Source organism: Lissotriton vulgaris, unplaced genomic scaffold (genome assembly GCF_964263255.1).
Source record: "Lissotriton vulgaris unplaced genomic scaffold, aLisVul1.2 SCAFFOLD_1510, whole genome shotgun sequence".
Lineage (NCBI taxonomy): Eukaryota > Metazoa > Chordata > Amphibia > Caudata > Salamandridae > Lissotriton > Lissotriton vulgaris.
This window is the reverse complement of record NW_028250550.1, coordinates 479,356-496,670: the sequence shown is the minus strand read 5'-3', so window position 1 is coordinate 496,670 and position 17,315 is coordinate 479,356. Positions and strand designations below refer to the sequence as shown.

Below are 17,315 nucleotides of genomic sequence, written 5' to 3'. Positions count from 1 at the left end.
TTTTCTAGCACACAAAATGTAAATGTCTAAGTGAACTATGCAAATATTTAAGAATTCAGAAAGCACAAATTAAGCATATTTTGTAATTCTGAAGTGTGCTGGAAACAAATATTTTAATCCATTCAAAACAAATCAGTACACTTGGTGATGTCATTCCCACACATTATCGTTTGTGCGCTATATAGTTTTATCAGTACAACTGTATGCATAGGAAAATGAAACAGCCCTTTCAATTGAAAATATGTTGGCTGTAATGGCAATGTGCTATTACAGAATGCATCCTCCACTCTACGCAACTCCACTCTGACAATTTACTCGACGACACACTATTACGCTCGGCTCCCCTCTCCACTACACCACGCCCCCATTCCACAACACACCACTCTCTGACACTTCACTTCACTCAAGGCCACTCTACGGTATTCTTTAACATTCTTCTCCATTCCACTATTACAACACTCAACTCCACTCTATGCCGCTTCCCTCTACACTACTTCACTCCACTCCACTCCACTGTATTCTACGATACTCCATTCCACTCCGTTCCACTCCATCCCACTCCTCTACAATTCTCCACTCTACGCTCCATGAGACTCTAGTTTACTTCACTCTATACCACTCCACGCTATGCCACTCCACCCTATGACACTTTACTCCACTCTATGGCACTCCATGCCCCTCCACTCTATGACACAACTTTACTAAGCGACCCTCCATGACACTCAATTCCATTCTACAACAGTCTACTCTAAGACACTCCACGACAAATATAATATTTATATATATCATGAAAATCAATCTTGCGGAGAGAGTATATCCGGATAATGCTCAAGCGCTTCTTTGAAATAGAGCGAAAAATTACATATAAGTTCCGCAACCTCATTCTTAACCTAACCCGTCAACTCTACCGATAACAAATCTATCGAACATCTAGCAAATACACACACAGAAAACAAAGAAGAAACATTCCTATTGAGGGGGTAAACTAACAGTAAGGTTTGGGACATAAAGTTCTTCCCCATTAGTTATTTTCTAAGTGTATATGTTTGAGTTATTGTCTGGTAGGGTTGAAGAGTGGGGTCAAGACATTTCACTGATTAATTTGAAACATTTTTTCAATTTTCTAAAATTTTCTGAGTATACTCTTTTTGCAATACTGATTTTCATGATATTCACATTTAAATATTAAATTAATTTATATTTTTTTTCTCCAAGGGGTATGGTGTTGTTTAACGTTTACACTGTTGTCCCAGCTCCTATTGCATTTTTAATGGTACACCCTATATTGTTATTGTGATTAAAGGCATCTAGGCAACAAACCAGCCCCACAAGACACTACAGCTCAAATGTGCATAGTCATTTCCATTCCAATGTATCCTGTGTTCAGTCCATTTCCTTACTGTTGTGAAGACAAATGAAGACTCCTGCTCAAAGTGTGGACGTTTGCCTGTGGGGGCTACACAATATTGGATCCCCTTTACTTAGGATATGCTACTATATTGAAACCATTTGGGATAGACTGGGTCGCATCTGGGTGGCATAAAGTAGTGATACTACTATAAAAAAAACAATAGGTTCTGACATCTAGTACCTTCTTAAGACCTAATGGAACACGCTGTGCGGGAAAAGTTGCTTCAGAGAACTTCAAAAGATGAGCAACAATAATTCATGGAATCAAACCAAGAGAGGACTCTAGAACAGATATGTCTAAACAAGACAGAATAAGAACATCTACAAGACAGATCAGGAGTATGGTGAAAGTAGGGCACGCATAAACTATATTCACCTGATAGAACTGCCCGAAGGAGTTGAGAAGGTATACACCAAAATCTGACTAGCAAAAATGACCTGGAAATTTCTTAGTTTCTAAAACTCATACATTAAATACAAAAAGAGCACCAAACAGCTTAGAAAGCAAACTGATGGCTGATAAACTTCAGAGCCCTTCAGAACTGCATGGAACATGGTACTAAGCAATTTTCAGATGAGGAGAATAGGCATTTGAACACCTATGAAAATGGTGAGGAAAAGTCTATAATACATGAAATAGAAAAGGTTATACATCCCTTATGCATTAGTTATAATCAGTGAAGCTTAACCAGGTCAGCCTCAGGACCAAACGCTGCCCAATAATTTCACTCATAATGACAGCGAATCGGAGACATTTGGTATGACGGATGCTCAATGTAACACTGTTTGCCCTATTTCTTAACTGGATTGACATGTACCGCTCTATATGTGTCTCTATGATTGCCCCTATGCATGAAGTACCAGGCTTTGACGCCAATGACCCTTCTTATCATGTATATGTCCCCTGGACTAAAATAGAAATCATTGCCTTCTCCAAAGACTACCCTGATATAAGAGAAAGTCCTGATGAATGGTGTACCAGGACAAAGGATATTGTGCATAGATCATGTCACACTGAATGACAGACCAAATGTTTTCTTGCATTCTCCCACCTGGTATATGGAAGAAGTGCAGGAAAGAAAATTTAGAAGATGTCGACTGGACCAAAACGAATGCTACAGGAGATGTCCGGAACGCTGATAGCTAAGTAACCGATTAAATAGCAGCCCTGCCAGGCAAATTAATAGTTAGATTGCAAGAATTAGTGCCCCGTAAAAGACTAGATAGGACAAAATCGGACAACTGTAAACAAGAAAAGGATGAAAATGTAGCAGTCTTATCCTCCCAAATTCAAAAGGATGTTCTCTGCCCATAGTGGGAGGAATGCTGCTGATGAGGGGGTCCAACAATACCTCTCCAGTTGTTGTGTAAATGGCACCCAAGAATGTATAAGAGTATCCATCCACAACCCCCATCGAATAGCACTCCAGAAATTGACTAGGGGTTGGTACGATGGTGGGATAACTCTCCCCAATGTCCAGAAATACTATTGGGCCTCATTATTAATCATTGTTTATCTCTGGGTTAACCTCCGGGGAGACAAACCGGCATGCAAGATGAATAGAAGAAACATGCAATATGGGGGCTAACCAACAGCCATCTATGGGGAAGCGCATCACACATTCCTTCCCAGCCCTACTACTGTCAACATTTCCCAATGGCACACCGCACGGGCAGCTATGGGCTGGCGGGGTAAGATCACACAGGCCATCCCTTTGTGAGACACTTCTCACTTAGGCACCCTGGCCCCACAACAGGGTTTGCACAAGTGGGACCTCGTAGGCCTGCCTCGACTAGATGACTTGTGGAGAAGTGGGAAGGTAGTCCCATTTGCAGAGTTACCAAAATAGTACTAGCTGGCACCCACAGAGACCTACTGATATCTGCAAGTCTGCCATGCCCTGTATAAAGTGCCCCTAAAGAGAAGAGACCTACCCGAGTCCCACCCACTTGAGAACAGGCTATTAGATGATTATCTAGCCTAAAAGGCAAATTCGCTTACCTACCGGAATCTGTTAAACTATTCCCCTGACACCATGACCCGACAGTGAGAGGCCTGGGAGCGGGACCTGGGTGGTTTAAAGGATGATGATTGGCCTGAGGCCTTGGCCTCCCCTCGAGAGATGGCTATATGCTCCCAATTGCGCCTTATACAGCTTAAGATTCTCCTCATAGGTTATTATGCAGCTACAACATTGGTGAAAATGGGTTAAACTGTCATGGCAGTCTGCCTAAAGAAATGTGGATAAAGGGCCAAATGTTATTATATGGTATGGAGTTTTGCAGCGCTCCAGCTGTCTGGACTACCTCTGGTTTACATTAGGGTCAATGGTGACCAAAAGCAGGACAGCACGATTCAGGGTCGTGGAGAGGGGTGGGAGCCGACAACGCCACAATCAAGTGACTGCAAGAGGGACATGGACTGGTGGGTACAAGAAAAAAGGGCAATTTATGAGAGCACGGGTCGTCCGAATAAATGGACAAAGAAACAGGGGAAATAGAACGGTTATCAGGAACCTTGTGCTTCTGATGTTAATGCCAATCGAAATGCATGGGGTCAGGAGGGATTGGATATCTTATCTGCCTTGTGAGTTGTTGAAGGAGAAGAGGGAGATACACAGATTGATTGAAACTTTACCACTGTGTACCTATGTACTCTTATCATCCTTGTTCCAAAATGTCACCACGATTCTTTTTGGTTTGTATGCAAATAAAAAGAACTTACAAAAAATAAATAAAGATTATCCATACATACCTATGAGCCAAAATGGGGAGTAAAGCCAAGCCACAAACAGAAGTGTTGGCCATTTCCTAATACTACGCTGAGAGACAGGGGCAAGATGAACAGAAAAAGGATAAGGAACACAAGGAGTTAAAGAGTAAAGTGCTACTCTAGCAACTACAGCAAGGGAGAGAGAGGCATGTCCACATTCTGGAGACCTCGTGGAAGCGGGATAAGGGGATACTCTGAACCAATTTACCGACCGCAGAATGCTTAAATAGATAATGGGAGCCTCAACTGCAAAAACCCTCATCATTGGATTAGAGTGCCTGTTACTACAGAAAACTAACTGGGCGCCCCATGTCACAAGGACGTGCTTAATGGGGGTTACAGAAATTCTTTTAAAAGCGAGTCACAACAACATATTGATAGGCCTCTATGCTGAATCTTATGAAAATGACATCACTCATAGGGGACACCAATAAAATTACTTTGACAGACAGGCTAACAGATCCCAGATTGTAACTGTCCCCTTGCCGGATTATGATTTTGCCCATTAGGGTGCCCAAGGAAGGAGAGGGTAATGGGTGAAATTTTTAGTGGATCCAAGAGGGCTTTATATTGAAGCGATGGTACAAGGACAGAGGGTGAAATTCCTCCTGGACACTGGTGCCATTAATTCCTTAATTTCTCAAAACATTATCCCACATGCACCCCTCTCGGGAAAATATAACACATCTGTTGGGGGGGCATGGCCTGGAGCCTAAGATGGCATACGTGTGAGCTTGGAGCTCTGCGTTGGCCAGTCATTTATCAGCCTTAAACTCTGGCACCCAGGACCTAGGCAAGAGTGTAAAAGTTCCCTGGGGTCCCCGTGAGGCAGTGGCCAGACCTAGGCGGGTTCGCAAATTCTTAGGCTACTGCGAAAGTGTGAATCGCTGTGACATGGCTGGGTCGACGAGCTCGCAAGATGGCGGCCCTGGTGTGAGCGGCCTGCGACGAGCAACCAGGAGGCGGCCGCGGCCGTTCCCCGGGCTGGGCGTCCACTGTCTGCGGACCAGATGGCTAGCCTGAGTGCACAGCGTTGGAAGAACCCCTCAGCGGTGCTCTTATATGCAGTGGCTACGGTTCGGAGGTGAAGAACTGGGGTGGCGATGGATCGGGGCTCGGGAGGAACGGCTAAGTGCTTAGTGCCCTCCTGGGAGGAGCAGCTACCCTGCTCGGATCTGACCGCGCACCGGAGGACACAGTTACTTGTGGATTCCCCTCCTCGAAAAGAGGCTGAAACCCTAGCAGGTCGGGTGAAGCCTTCGCAAGCCAGGGCGGACTAGGATCTTCTCAGCACGGACACTTGCGCCCTCGAGATAATGGTCGCCTTGGGACTTGGTGGGGCACAATGAGCAGAACTGCAACAGTGCAGGGGTGTGCACCCCAGACTTTGGCATGTGTTAATGTGGGCGAATTGCCACAAAGCGCTGTGTGAAGGTCGCCCCAATTACCAGTACAGGCGGTAGTCTGGCCTTGTACTGGACTGCGCCACGCATGAGAGGGATTCCTCTGGGCCTGGGATATGAGAACCCCGTGCCTGGCAGAGGAGCTGCCTTCGGGGTTAAGGAGCAGGGACTACCCAGAGAGCCACTGGCCTGCACCGTAGTGTGTAGAGTTGAGCTGCGGAGCTAGCGGCCTGCACCCCCAGCGAGGCCCATCAGCCGCGTAGGCCCTCTGACACCATGGGAAAACCTCGAGGTCGACACGCTGGGCCCTCACAAGAACCGGAAGACAGCACCCAGGAGTAATCGCAGACTGCTTCAGAGGACTCTGAGCAAGATATTGGAAGCCATAGCGGACACGAAGGCCACTCTCCACCAGGACATCAGCACGGTCGTGGTGGGGCTCCGCCTACTGCAAGAGAAACATAAGAAGCTCTCTGAGAGGGTGAAGGAGACGGAGTCCAGCATCACTAAATTAGCACCAGCCCAAAAGGCCTTGGAACAGCAGATGGGGCCCTCAAGGACATGGTGTGCGTGCTGGAGCGACGGGCCGAGAATGCAGAGGGGTGCAACAATATTCGAGTCCTGGACCTGCCGGAAGGGGCTGAGGGCGGCGACATGGTGTCCTTCTTGGAGCAGTGGCTAAGAAGTGTGGTAGCACTTGAGGGCCTGTCAACCTTTCACACTCTTCAGAGGGCCCACAGAGTCCCGGCCAGACCGCCGGTGTAAGGGCAACCTCTGCAGCTCGTAGTGGCCCAGTGCTCCATTTCTGGAACAGGGATGCACTCCTGCAGAAGGCACGTGCAGAGGTCCCTTACACTACAGAGAATAGTAAAATTTCCCTCTTCCCAGATTACACACTGAAAGTGCAGAGAAAGTGTGCCTCGTTCCTGGAGGTTAAGAATGCACTGAGAAAGGAAGGCCTCCAGTACTCTCTGATGTTCCCGGCCCGACAGCGTAGTATCCTAGATGGTAACACCCACTACTGTGACTGTGCGAAAGATGCCTGGAATTGGATTGAGGCCTACAAGGTTGAGGCACAGAGGAAAACTAATCCAACTGCTCTCATAGTGACAATGTGAAGCTGCCGGTGGTGACACCAAGGAAGGCTGATGAAGTCATCGGAGGCTGCTTGAACATTTTGGTGATCCTGAATCCCAGTGTGGCGCTGAACTGTTAGAAGCGGACCAAGGTCCCGAGCTGACCTATTCCTCAAGGGGCCGGCATGCCCCCGGACGGTTTGTGGGCCAGAAATATATCCTTATCTGTTCCCCCCACTGAGCGCCTTACTGGGTTAGGGCCTCATCAAGGGCTATTTGTTTCACATGCTGTTTGGGCGACTGACCGTTGTCAGGTTGCCCTGGGGCTGGGGAGTTGTTCGACATGGGGGTTCACTTGTTAGAATATTATGTTTTGATGTTTGCAGAGGATGGCGGTTGTGCATGAAAGAGGGAGCGGGCAAGGGATGGGTTCCCCTTGTGTGGCTGATGGGCGAGGTCCAGCAAGAATAGCGAGCACAAACCACTGTACGGTTCCTAACATGGAACATTCGAGGTATGGGGTCTATTGCAAAACAACACGACATTTACTCCTATCTGCGGCGTAGGGACATACACATTGCATTCCTCCAAGAGACATCTTAACGGGGAGGAGGCTGGGAAGCTGAAGAGGCGATTGAGGGATCAGGTCTTCGCGACCACCTTCTCGGCCTTTGCCAGGGGAGTGTTGATCTGGTTGAAACCTGGGGTCCCCTTTGCCCTTGAACATTCGTGGCTTGATGCGGAGGGGTGGTATGCCCTGATCACAGGGAAACTAGCGGGCAGGAGGTGACACTAGGCAATGTATACGCGCCCAACCAGAACTAGATCGTCTTCTTTGAGTCCTTCTCCACCTCCCTGGCTAATCACTTGAATGGTCACTTAATCCTTGGGGATGACTTTAATTGTATCGCGGATGTGGATGTTGCTGTTGACCGTTCCCACCCTCCCCTAACGGGGACAAAGCCGCATCGTACGGCATTGGGTTTCCGTACCTGGATATCCCACTGGGGCCTCAAAGACACTTGGAGACTGCAGCGTTACGGAGACTGAGTACTCCTTCTTTTCTCCGGTCCACCAGGTGCATACTAGGCTTGAAACGTTCCTTTGCTCCCCGGCTTTCAATGACTCCATCTCACACACCGAATACCTGGGACGATAGTCCTTTACTAATGACACACTAGTCCACGGGACGGCGCCCCCCGATCCCCACATGGAAACTGAATCTGTTATCACTCGAGGACTCTCCCTTTCGGGCCTCGCTGCTCACACTCATTGAAACATACTTCCCCATTAATGCTAGCACAGCTTCCTCACCCCAGGTGGAGTGGGAGGCATTCAAATTGGTCGTACTGTGCCACTGCATGGGTCAGGCGTGTGGGGCCCATAGAGAGCGTTGCCAAGAACTTTAGGACTTGGAAGAGAATATCCGCAGGTTAGTCAACCTCCATGGTACTGAGGATGTTGCCCAAGTGACATTACAGGAAACACGCACACAATATAATAACACGCTAGGCAGGCTGAGGTGCTACAACTACAAGGATTACCTGGACAAAGTGCAGAGGGAAGAAGGGAAAGCGGGCCGACTCTTGGCAAGGCTAATCAAACCAGATCTGGGGAGAGCGCCAATTACTCAACTTAGCTTAGTATCTGGGGACGTGGTGCATGACCCAGATACAATTAACGATTCCTTCCCGACGTATTATGAATGATTGTATGAGGCTCCGGCCGCCTTGTTGGGCATACGCCGCTTTTTAGTGCCTCCTCAGCTCCGCACGTTGGAGGCTGAGGCACGGGAGGAGTTGGGGGACCAGATAACCTTGCAGAAAGTCAAAGCAGCGATTGCAGCGCTGGCAAGACATAGGGCCTTATGGCTTTCAGGCCGAATTCTATCCAAGCTTCGCCAACACGCTTGCCCCGCATCTTGTCTCGCTATTTGCAGAGGCGTGGGGGGTTGCCCGGCTTTACCCAGACTGCGCTAGTGATCCCTCTCCCAAAGTCCACGAAGCCAGATGCTGGAGAGAAAGATTAATGGCCTCTCTCCATGCTCAACTTGGACTTTAAGATCTTAAGCAAGGTGCTGGTAGGTAGGCTTCTCCTGCACATGAAGTCCCTGATCCACCCGGACCAAAATGGGTTTATACCCTCTCACAGCACTTCTTATAACCTTCGCATGCTGTACTCTATACTCTTACCATGCGGAAGCTCCAGCCGAAAACCAGGTAGCGGTTCTGTAAGTCAACTTCGAGAAAGCGTTTGACACGGTGAGTTGGGAATACTTGTTTGAGGTGATGCTGTGCACGGGCCTGGGGGACGATTGGGTGCGGCTTCTTGATGCTTCGCCCACTGCGAAAGTCAAGACAGGCAGAACCATTTCCAGGCAATATAAGATTTTCCGGGGGTCTCTGCAGGGGTGTCCCCTTTCCCCACTCCTGTTTGCCCTGGCAATTGAACACCTCGCGGAGAGGATCCGCTTGGGAGGGGACGGGGTGAGATTGTCACTAGGTGGGCGACAGCACCACCTCTCTCTATATTTGGACGATCTGCTGCTATATCTGATAGAGGCAGTAGAGGGCACCTCCATGGGTATGCATATCTTGGAAGACTTCGCGCTGCTCTCGGACCAATACATCCAAGACATATCTGTTCCCAATAGCAGGGCCACTGCCTAGACCAGAGACATTGTCGGTTGACATACTCTGGGCTCAGCGCACCTTTAAATACCTGGTTATTAATATCTTCCACCCATTAGATGATTTGAAGGAAGGGAACTAGGGTAGGTCACTGCGTTCACTTTATTCCTGTGTGCATTTCTGATGCATGTTAGAACTACCCATCATGGCCCGGATCACCCTGTCTAAAATGGTCCTGCTGCCCTGGTCATTGTATTTCTTTGTAAGTCTCCCTGTTTTGATGCCGAGCAGCTGGTTCCGCCCCCAGAACGCCCTCTTGTGGGATCTAGTGTGGGGAGATGGGTGCCCGAGGGTGTCTCTGAAAACCCTACAGCACCCTACGTTGGAGGGAGGGCTAGGGGTAACAAATTTTAAATTTTATATGCTTGCTTCCCAGATACAATGGTTGGCACATTGGGTGGAGGGAGTAAACGAGGAGGGCATGTGCCTGTCGAACCCGGCGTCTTGTCCCAAGCTAGTGATGGTGAAGCTGCTGATACCGGCTACGCCTACCCCTTACTGCTCATTATTGCAGCACACAGCCTTCCAGACTTGGAGAAGGTGTCACAGCGAAAGGCAGCAATCCACCAAGTATACTCCCATGCTAACTCTGGTGGGGCTGCAGCATGGTGACTCCCCAATCCATATTCATGAGTGCCCAACTGGCTCGCTGGTCCGAGGCCGGGCTGGACAATGTGGGGGACTGCTACTTGAACAAAGCACTGATTCAATTCACAGAGCTGGTTGACAGCTACGGGTTCCCCCCGGGTCAGTTCCTACAGTACGAGGCGTTGACACACGTTTGCACATTTATGGGGCTGCAGGAGGGAAGAACCTGAAATGCACCCAGTTCTACACGCCTTATTCACCCTCAGCACATTTTGTGAAATGGCTTTATGCCACATTATTGGCAGTCACCATCGGCCCCCCGAGTGGCATATGGGCAAGATGGGACAGAATCGGAGGCAGAGTCCTTACCGACTCTGAGTGGCGCAAGATTTTGCAATATCCTAAAAAGATATCCCGGAGCACACGTTTGAAATATATTCAATTCAACTACACACATATGTCCTATATGACGCCCCAGCGACTTAACGTGACCTATGGGGGGGAGGTACGACAGTGCCCCAGATGTACACACCCAGATGCTGACGTTGGCCATATGAACTGGGACTGCCACTGCTTACGTCCTTTTTGGACACTCTGTTGGCAAGATCAGAGACGCATTAGGAAGGGTGTTGGCCCCCACGATGCAGACGTATTTGTTGGGCCTCTTCCCAATGCCACCCAAGCGCAAAGTCGGGAACAGGCTGATAGAACTTGCATTGGGTCTCACTAAGCGCAGAATAGCGATGGAGTGTAAGTCTACGATGGGGCCACAGTTCACAACCTGGAATAAAGATGTTATTGCATGGGCTGGGGCAGAGTGCAAAGTTGGGAGGAAGCCAAGGGAATGAGAAAGCGCCCAATGGCCGAACAGTGGAGAGAGGCACTGGCTGAGTGGGAGAAGCCGGTGGGCTCTCGTAGTGAGGAAAGTGGGTCAGGTCAAGGATCCCAACCTGGTAGCGCTGCACAAGACACTCTCCCAAGATATCCTGGGACTCCAGGGGTCTGACTCAGGTGGGGGAGGTGCTTGGGCTGTAGTCTGCATGGGGCCTGTTAGTCAGGTGTACGTGGGATACCTGAAGTGGGGGGTCCCTCCGGACCCTCCCGTGGGTCGTTTCTGCTGTCACTTCCTCTGGGTTTCAGTGCTTCAATACATTTACACCACTCCCTTTCTTTTCTTATTTCTTTCTTTTCCATGGTTTGAATTAAGTTACTAGAATGGTATGTACAAAAACATGAGTGGTATGCGTATACGAAGGACCAATGTTGGACAGCTGCCCACCTAAATGATGTCATATAAATGTAACAGTGGAGCACGCACTGAAGAATGTAGTCAATACTCGATGATGTAAGCAATTGCTTAGACTGCTGCAAGTGGCGTATTAGACACTGAGAAGGGTACTAGACGAATAGAAAATCAGTTTCATTGAGCCAATAGTATTGATGATCGCTTGTAGTGCCAGTGGATAAAAGTCTGCAATTATTTACTGTATAGTCTGGACCTCATAGACGTACTGTCTTCCTTTCTTTCCTTTTTGTATATTGTGTGATGATTTGTATAAAATGCCAATAAAAATATAATTTTTTTTAAATAACACATCTGTGGGATTTTCGAATGTACCTGTGAATAGTCCCGTCTCAGCTCACTGACATATACCATTGGCCCAATAGCTTATAAACATTGTTTCGTATTAACAGACCAATGCACCCATAACTTGTTAAGCATAGACTTACTTCAAAAATCACAACAATAAAATGTGTAGCAGATGGAAAAAATCTAGAATGTACCCAAAAACTCTCCGTATTGAATACTCACCCCCCTACAGTACAACAAGTACGGGCCTTACTAGAATGGCAGGTTATTGGATTAATGGATCCATAATGATTCCCTTGTTTTCAAATCCTTGCTAAACCTCACGACTAAAGACACCCGCAACCTTTACCATGGTTAACTGAACACCAGAATGATTTTCTGTAAATCAAAGAGGCACTTTTGTGATGCTCCTGCTTTTGGAATGCCAGATCATACTAAAGAATTTCATCTTTTTATACATGAAAAAGATGGGTGCACACAACAAGGCGACAGGAAAAGACCCTGTGCTTATGTTTTTTAACATTTTAGACATGGGTGCTCAAGGCTTACCAGCAACAAGCAGAATAATGATGTTTTTAAACTTTTTATTAAACAATCGCTCAATACATAATAAGGGCATTGATTGCCCATTTGCCGGAGAAGTAGTACAGAGAAAAAAAAAAAGACATCACGCGTAAAACAATTGAATGATTACGAAGTGCTCTGTGACCGCCTTTTGCATCATAAGTACTGTACCAGACAGTACCCTCTATCTTACATCTAGGTAGTTGAGCTACAATCACCCTCCTGAGGGAGACTAGCATTATCCTCTGTATGCATGCCATGGGTCCCAGACCTTCCCCATTTCCTGGGGCAGCCCGGCTTTTGTACACTACCTCCTCCGCCCACTGACACCAGTCTAGTTTGTTTCCTCAGTCAGCTATACTCGGTGGCCTACTCTGTCCCAAGGTTCTTGTTATATTATGCTTTACCACCCTGAGCCATTTTTGAGTATCTGGGACACACCTTCTCCCCAGTTATGTGCAGAAGGAGCCACCTAGCCTCGGTTGGTATATTGCAGCCCACAACCCGTTGATATGAACTGTGCCACACCGCCTCAGTATCAATGAATCTTGGGGCAGTCCCACAATAGAAAGAAGGAACCCAGCATGTCACAATCCCTAACATACAGTGCAGTAACGCACCTACCCAACCCGTGCAGGAGGGATATGGAATAGCAAAATCTATGTAGTATCCTCAATTGCTCTAATAAATACTGATTCTTGGACACAAAGTGCATCTATATGTACCTTACTCTGTAGATACACTGTAAACAAATTGAAATGTCAATAATTGACAAATGTCAGACTAACAGTGACTAACACTATGAGTTATGTTTGTTCAGTCCTTGTGTTGCCATACATCGATGGACCACACTTAATCCAGAGACCCTCTTGCCCCTTAAGCAGAATGATAATGACATGGGGCACCATTATAATATATCTTGTTCACAGAAGAACAGACCAAAAGGAAAATAGTTTTACAGGACACACCAATGGAAGAAAGAGATGGTGACTTATCGGTTGATGGATCTTGCTTAAAGATCAAGGATGGGACAACTACTGCAGCCTAAACTGTTATCACCTCACACAATGTTATTGAAACTTGTAGACTATTAGAATTATCGGCATAAGCAGCCAAATTAATGGCATTAAAAAGAGCCTGTGAGACAAATGCTGGGTTTGAATTTCCCCATAACTTTGGCAGGCTTAGAGCAGAAAGAGGTTTCCTCATGTCTCAAGGAATAAAAATACAACATGGTCCACTGATTTTTCAATAACTGAATGCTTTAGCACTACCAAAGAGAGTAGCTATTGTCAAATGCAATCTACACTTAAAGATAGTAGTTGACATAGGCAAGGAGAATGCTTTTTCAGCTGACGAGTTAGCCAAAGAGACTGCACAGAAAGGCATGTCATTAACATGTGTTTCCCATCAAATGTTTATTAAAGGGAAAAAAGTGCATATGACTTAAGGGGTAGGAGCATAGCAGATTTGCAAAAACAATCAACTAAGGAAAAGTTATTCATGCAACCTGACAAACTGTTATATCCAATGACATTGATGGTGTATTGCCCTTCCCATTTTGAAGAGACATCATTGTGAACAGCATGAAACTGTTTGGAAAAAACCTAATAAACAAAAGTTTGCAGACTAAATATGTAAAATCTTGCATGTTAAGGACTATAATGATGGTCAGGAATTCCTACCTCTATAGTGCAATCAGCACCTGCTGAGACATCTTTCGAACATTTGCAAATGGACTTTCTTGAGTTGCCTCCTCCAAATAGGTATTGGTACGTACTGACCTTGGTATGTATGTTCAGCCGGTGGATTGAAGGCTACCCTACTACGTGATGCAATACTATGACCACAGCTAAATGCTTGCTGAAATAATTATTTTCATGCTTTGGTTTGCCTCAAATGATTTCAAGTAACATTGGGATGCACTTCGTCAATAAGGTAATAAAACTGGTCTGTAAGGCAATGGGAGTACAACAGAGATTTCATTGCATTTGGCACCTCGAAGCAGTCGGTGCTAAATAAAGGAGAAATTACGTCGTGAAGGCTGAGATAGATAAAATATGCGCAGAATCCACATAGATTGAGGTGGTTGCCCTTATGAATATGCAAACAACCCCAGATACTGTAACATGTCTCAGTCCACATGAAGTAGTGACTGGACGGCCCCTCACCCATTTGAGGGAGGGGGGGGGGGGGGGGGGGAGTCCTGAAAACATTGCTAACACCACAAATAACTGATACACTGCTCTGAGAGTATTATGTTGAAGTGACATAAGGTGCTTCTGCCTTTAATAAACAGGTGAAAGACGCCTTGCCATTACCTTTCAAGGGGCCTAGACACAATCTTCAACCTGGCGAATGGGCGATGGTCAAAAACCTTCAACGATCTAGTTGCCTACAACCACGCTGGAAAAGTCCCATACAAGTTCTCCTGGCAACACACACAGGCATTGATTGTACAGGATATAACAATTGGATTCATACCTCAAATTTGAAAAGAGCTCTCTTGCCTCAGACCTTGCCATCGACTGCAGCACACAGGATTGCCCCAATGATTCTGCCACCGCAGCCCATCAAGGACGCTGGCCCTCGATATAAAGTATGCCCACGCCCTACAGTAATTCCATCTTCTTGACCCAACCAGCGAAAGATAACTATCGGGTCCAGAGCTGCGAAGTATTGGTGACCTCTCACGGTCTAGTGATGGTGAAGAATAAAGAACAAAGAACAAAGGGGAACTACTGCTCAGAAGGGACTAGCAGGATGGAAAGGAACCATTCTGACAAAGACATTCTCAATAGCATTTGCTCTGATCATCATTACTACCCTAACAGCTGTTGTCATCTACTTGAATGATCTATACTTCCTGAAATTACTGGGTTGTAATAGTGCCACGCTTGCTGAAGATATGCACGCCCGTCATTCCAAAGAGTACTATGAAAATGTTGCCATACAAAGAATGAATGCCGATCACAAGGAATGAAATGTCTCAAATTGTTGGATTTGCCTAAAACTTCCTTTAGAAACACAACACTAGATACCTTTGTTGCCTTAGAGTTTACCACTTAATGATTCTTGTTATATTCTATTTAAAGCAGTGATCACCTGGTTTTCTGGCCTGAGGGGTACTGATGTCAGATGTAAATACAGAGATGAAATAGTGGTACCACTGGGTTGTTCAATCGGAGGGGAGGATTCATCCTACATGGATGCCTTCAATGATGATGTAATGATAAAAGATCTAAACAATTACACTAGGGATGAACAGTTCAATTCCCAACATCTCCGCCTTATTTAACAAGCCCCCGGCTTTATGGGTAACAAGGGTGCCCGGTAAGTTATGTCCTGCATCAAATGGATCGCGATAGATGGGACGGAGTAACTGCACCCTTGTATTCGGTCTGGACAATGCCTTTTGTCCCTTGTTATCAGAAGCAGCAGGGAAGGGCCTTTATTTATTATGCGAGCAAAAAAGCATACCCTTGGCTGTCCATGGGTTGGGGAGGGTTTTGTTATTTGGGCCTAGTGTTTCCCCGTATCAGACATTATTCTAAGGAACATGTTATCAAATATCTGCTAACAAACAATATAGCTAGGGGCAGAAGGGAAATCGATCAGACAGATACTTCTGCCCAGGAGTGATTTGGCACCAGGAATACTACCCATTCTAGGAGTAGCAAATTCTAGAAGAATAAGACAATTAGGCCGTTTGTTGGAAGCAACAATAAATGAAGCAACAGTCGCCCTAGGTAAAATTACAGCAGAAATTGTAGCCATGTGACAGGTAATTCTCCAAAATCGCATGGTACTTAATATACTAGTCGCTGAGAAAGGGGATGTTTGTAAAATGATACACACTGAAGGCTGCACGTTTATACTCGATAATGCCACAAACATTTATAAGAAAATCGAGAATTTACATGAGATAGGGAACCAGGTGCATACTTTTGCTGAACGAACGTTGTGGGATGATATTTCTTCACTATTTGGAGTCTGGCGCTGGACCATATTAAATGTAATAATAGTTATAGTTATTACAATATTAGTTGTTTATGTGTAAATACGCTTCCTGTTTGATGTCAGGCATGTACCAAGTTATGTATTCCCTCACCAAGAAATGTTTATTTTTCAAGTGCCATGATACAGTGGGAAAAAGTGGCCGCACTTATGCAAATAAATAGTGAATAGCAAAGTTATAACAACATGTTGAGCAGTTGTTCAAAGGACGGTTTGAGCATAAATATGCTACTGAGCAACTGTTCACCATTTTGCATCTTCATCGTGAATTCATGAGCCATGCAGCTGTCCAAACCCTGGTTTCTGCACATAGGCTTGACAAGGGTAAAAGTCTGAGAACGGTTTGTGTTTGTTAAGCTTCCCCTTTGATTTCAAGAACTGAAGGAACACATAGATAAAAAGTAGATAAGAAAGATAACTGCAAATGTTGAAACCGCACCGGTCATGCTCTGCTAAGATTCCTGTTGTGACTTATGAAACACCACTGTCTGCGCACATGTCTGACTCGGTTATTTCAATGTATGTCAATGAAGTTCAAAAAGTATATAAAGATTGTGTCAGCTGTGTTTGAAAGTGTATACTTGGAAGCAGACTGCTTCGTATCTCTCAATCTTAAGCTTAAACAAACATTCCTTCATGACGGTGTTTTATTGCGGTCTCGTGTTTTATTGCTGTCTCTCATTAACAGACAAGTGTACCCGATGTGTGAGTTCACAAACTCATTTTCAGGAAAATCCAGAAGGAAACCTAACCTAACCATAGCAACTTAAAACAAGTCCAATTATCCACCAGCTTGTCGGAGCAGGACTCTTATAATACAAGAAAACCTCTGAATTGCCTACTGCTCAACTGTAGGTCCGCAGTAAAACATGCGTCAGACATCACGGCCCTTATTATTAGCCAAGAAATCGCCCTTGCAATCCTAACAGAGACATGGCTGTCGGAATCATCGTCTCCAGTCATGGATCTGCTAGTGCCCCCTCAATACAACATAGTGAGACTAGACAGACCAAAAAAGATAGGAGGCGGTATAGCCTGCATACACCGTTTGGACATAGAAATCAACCAAAATCAAGGCAACTCTCTCGGATCCTGTGAATACCTAGGTCTTAATGTACGATCAACAGAATATCAAAGGTGCAACTTACATGCCCTATACCACCCTCCTGGAAATAATGCTACTTATATAGACCAGTTAATGGA

The 17,315-nt window shown here is 46.0% G+C and overlaps 1 protein-coding gene across 2 annotated transcripts in view; it reads right to left on the bottom strand.

The window, feature by feature from the left end:
* Positions 1-17,315, bottom strand: part of MAZ (MYC associated zinc finger protein) — a 144,760-nt gene that overhangs the window by 76,117 nt on the left and 51,328 nt on the right. The gene's annotated exons all lie outside the window — the stretch shown is intronic.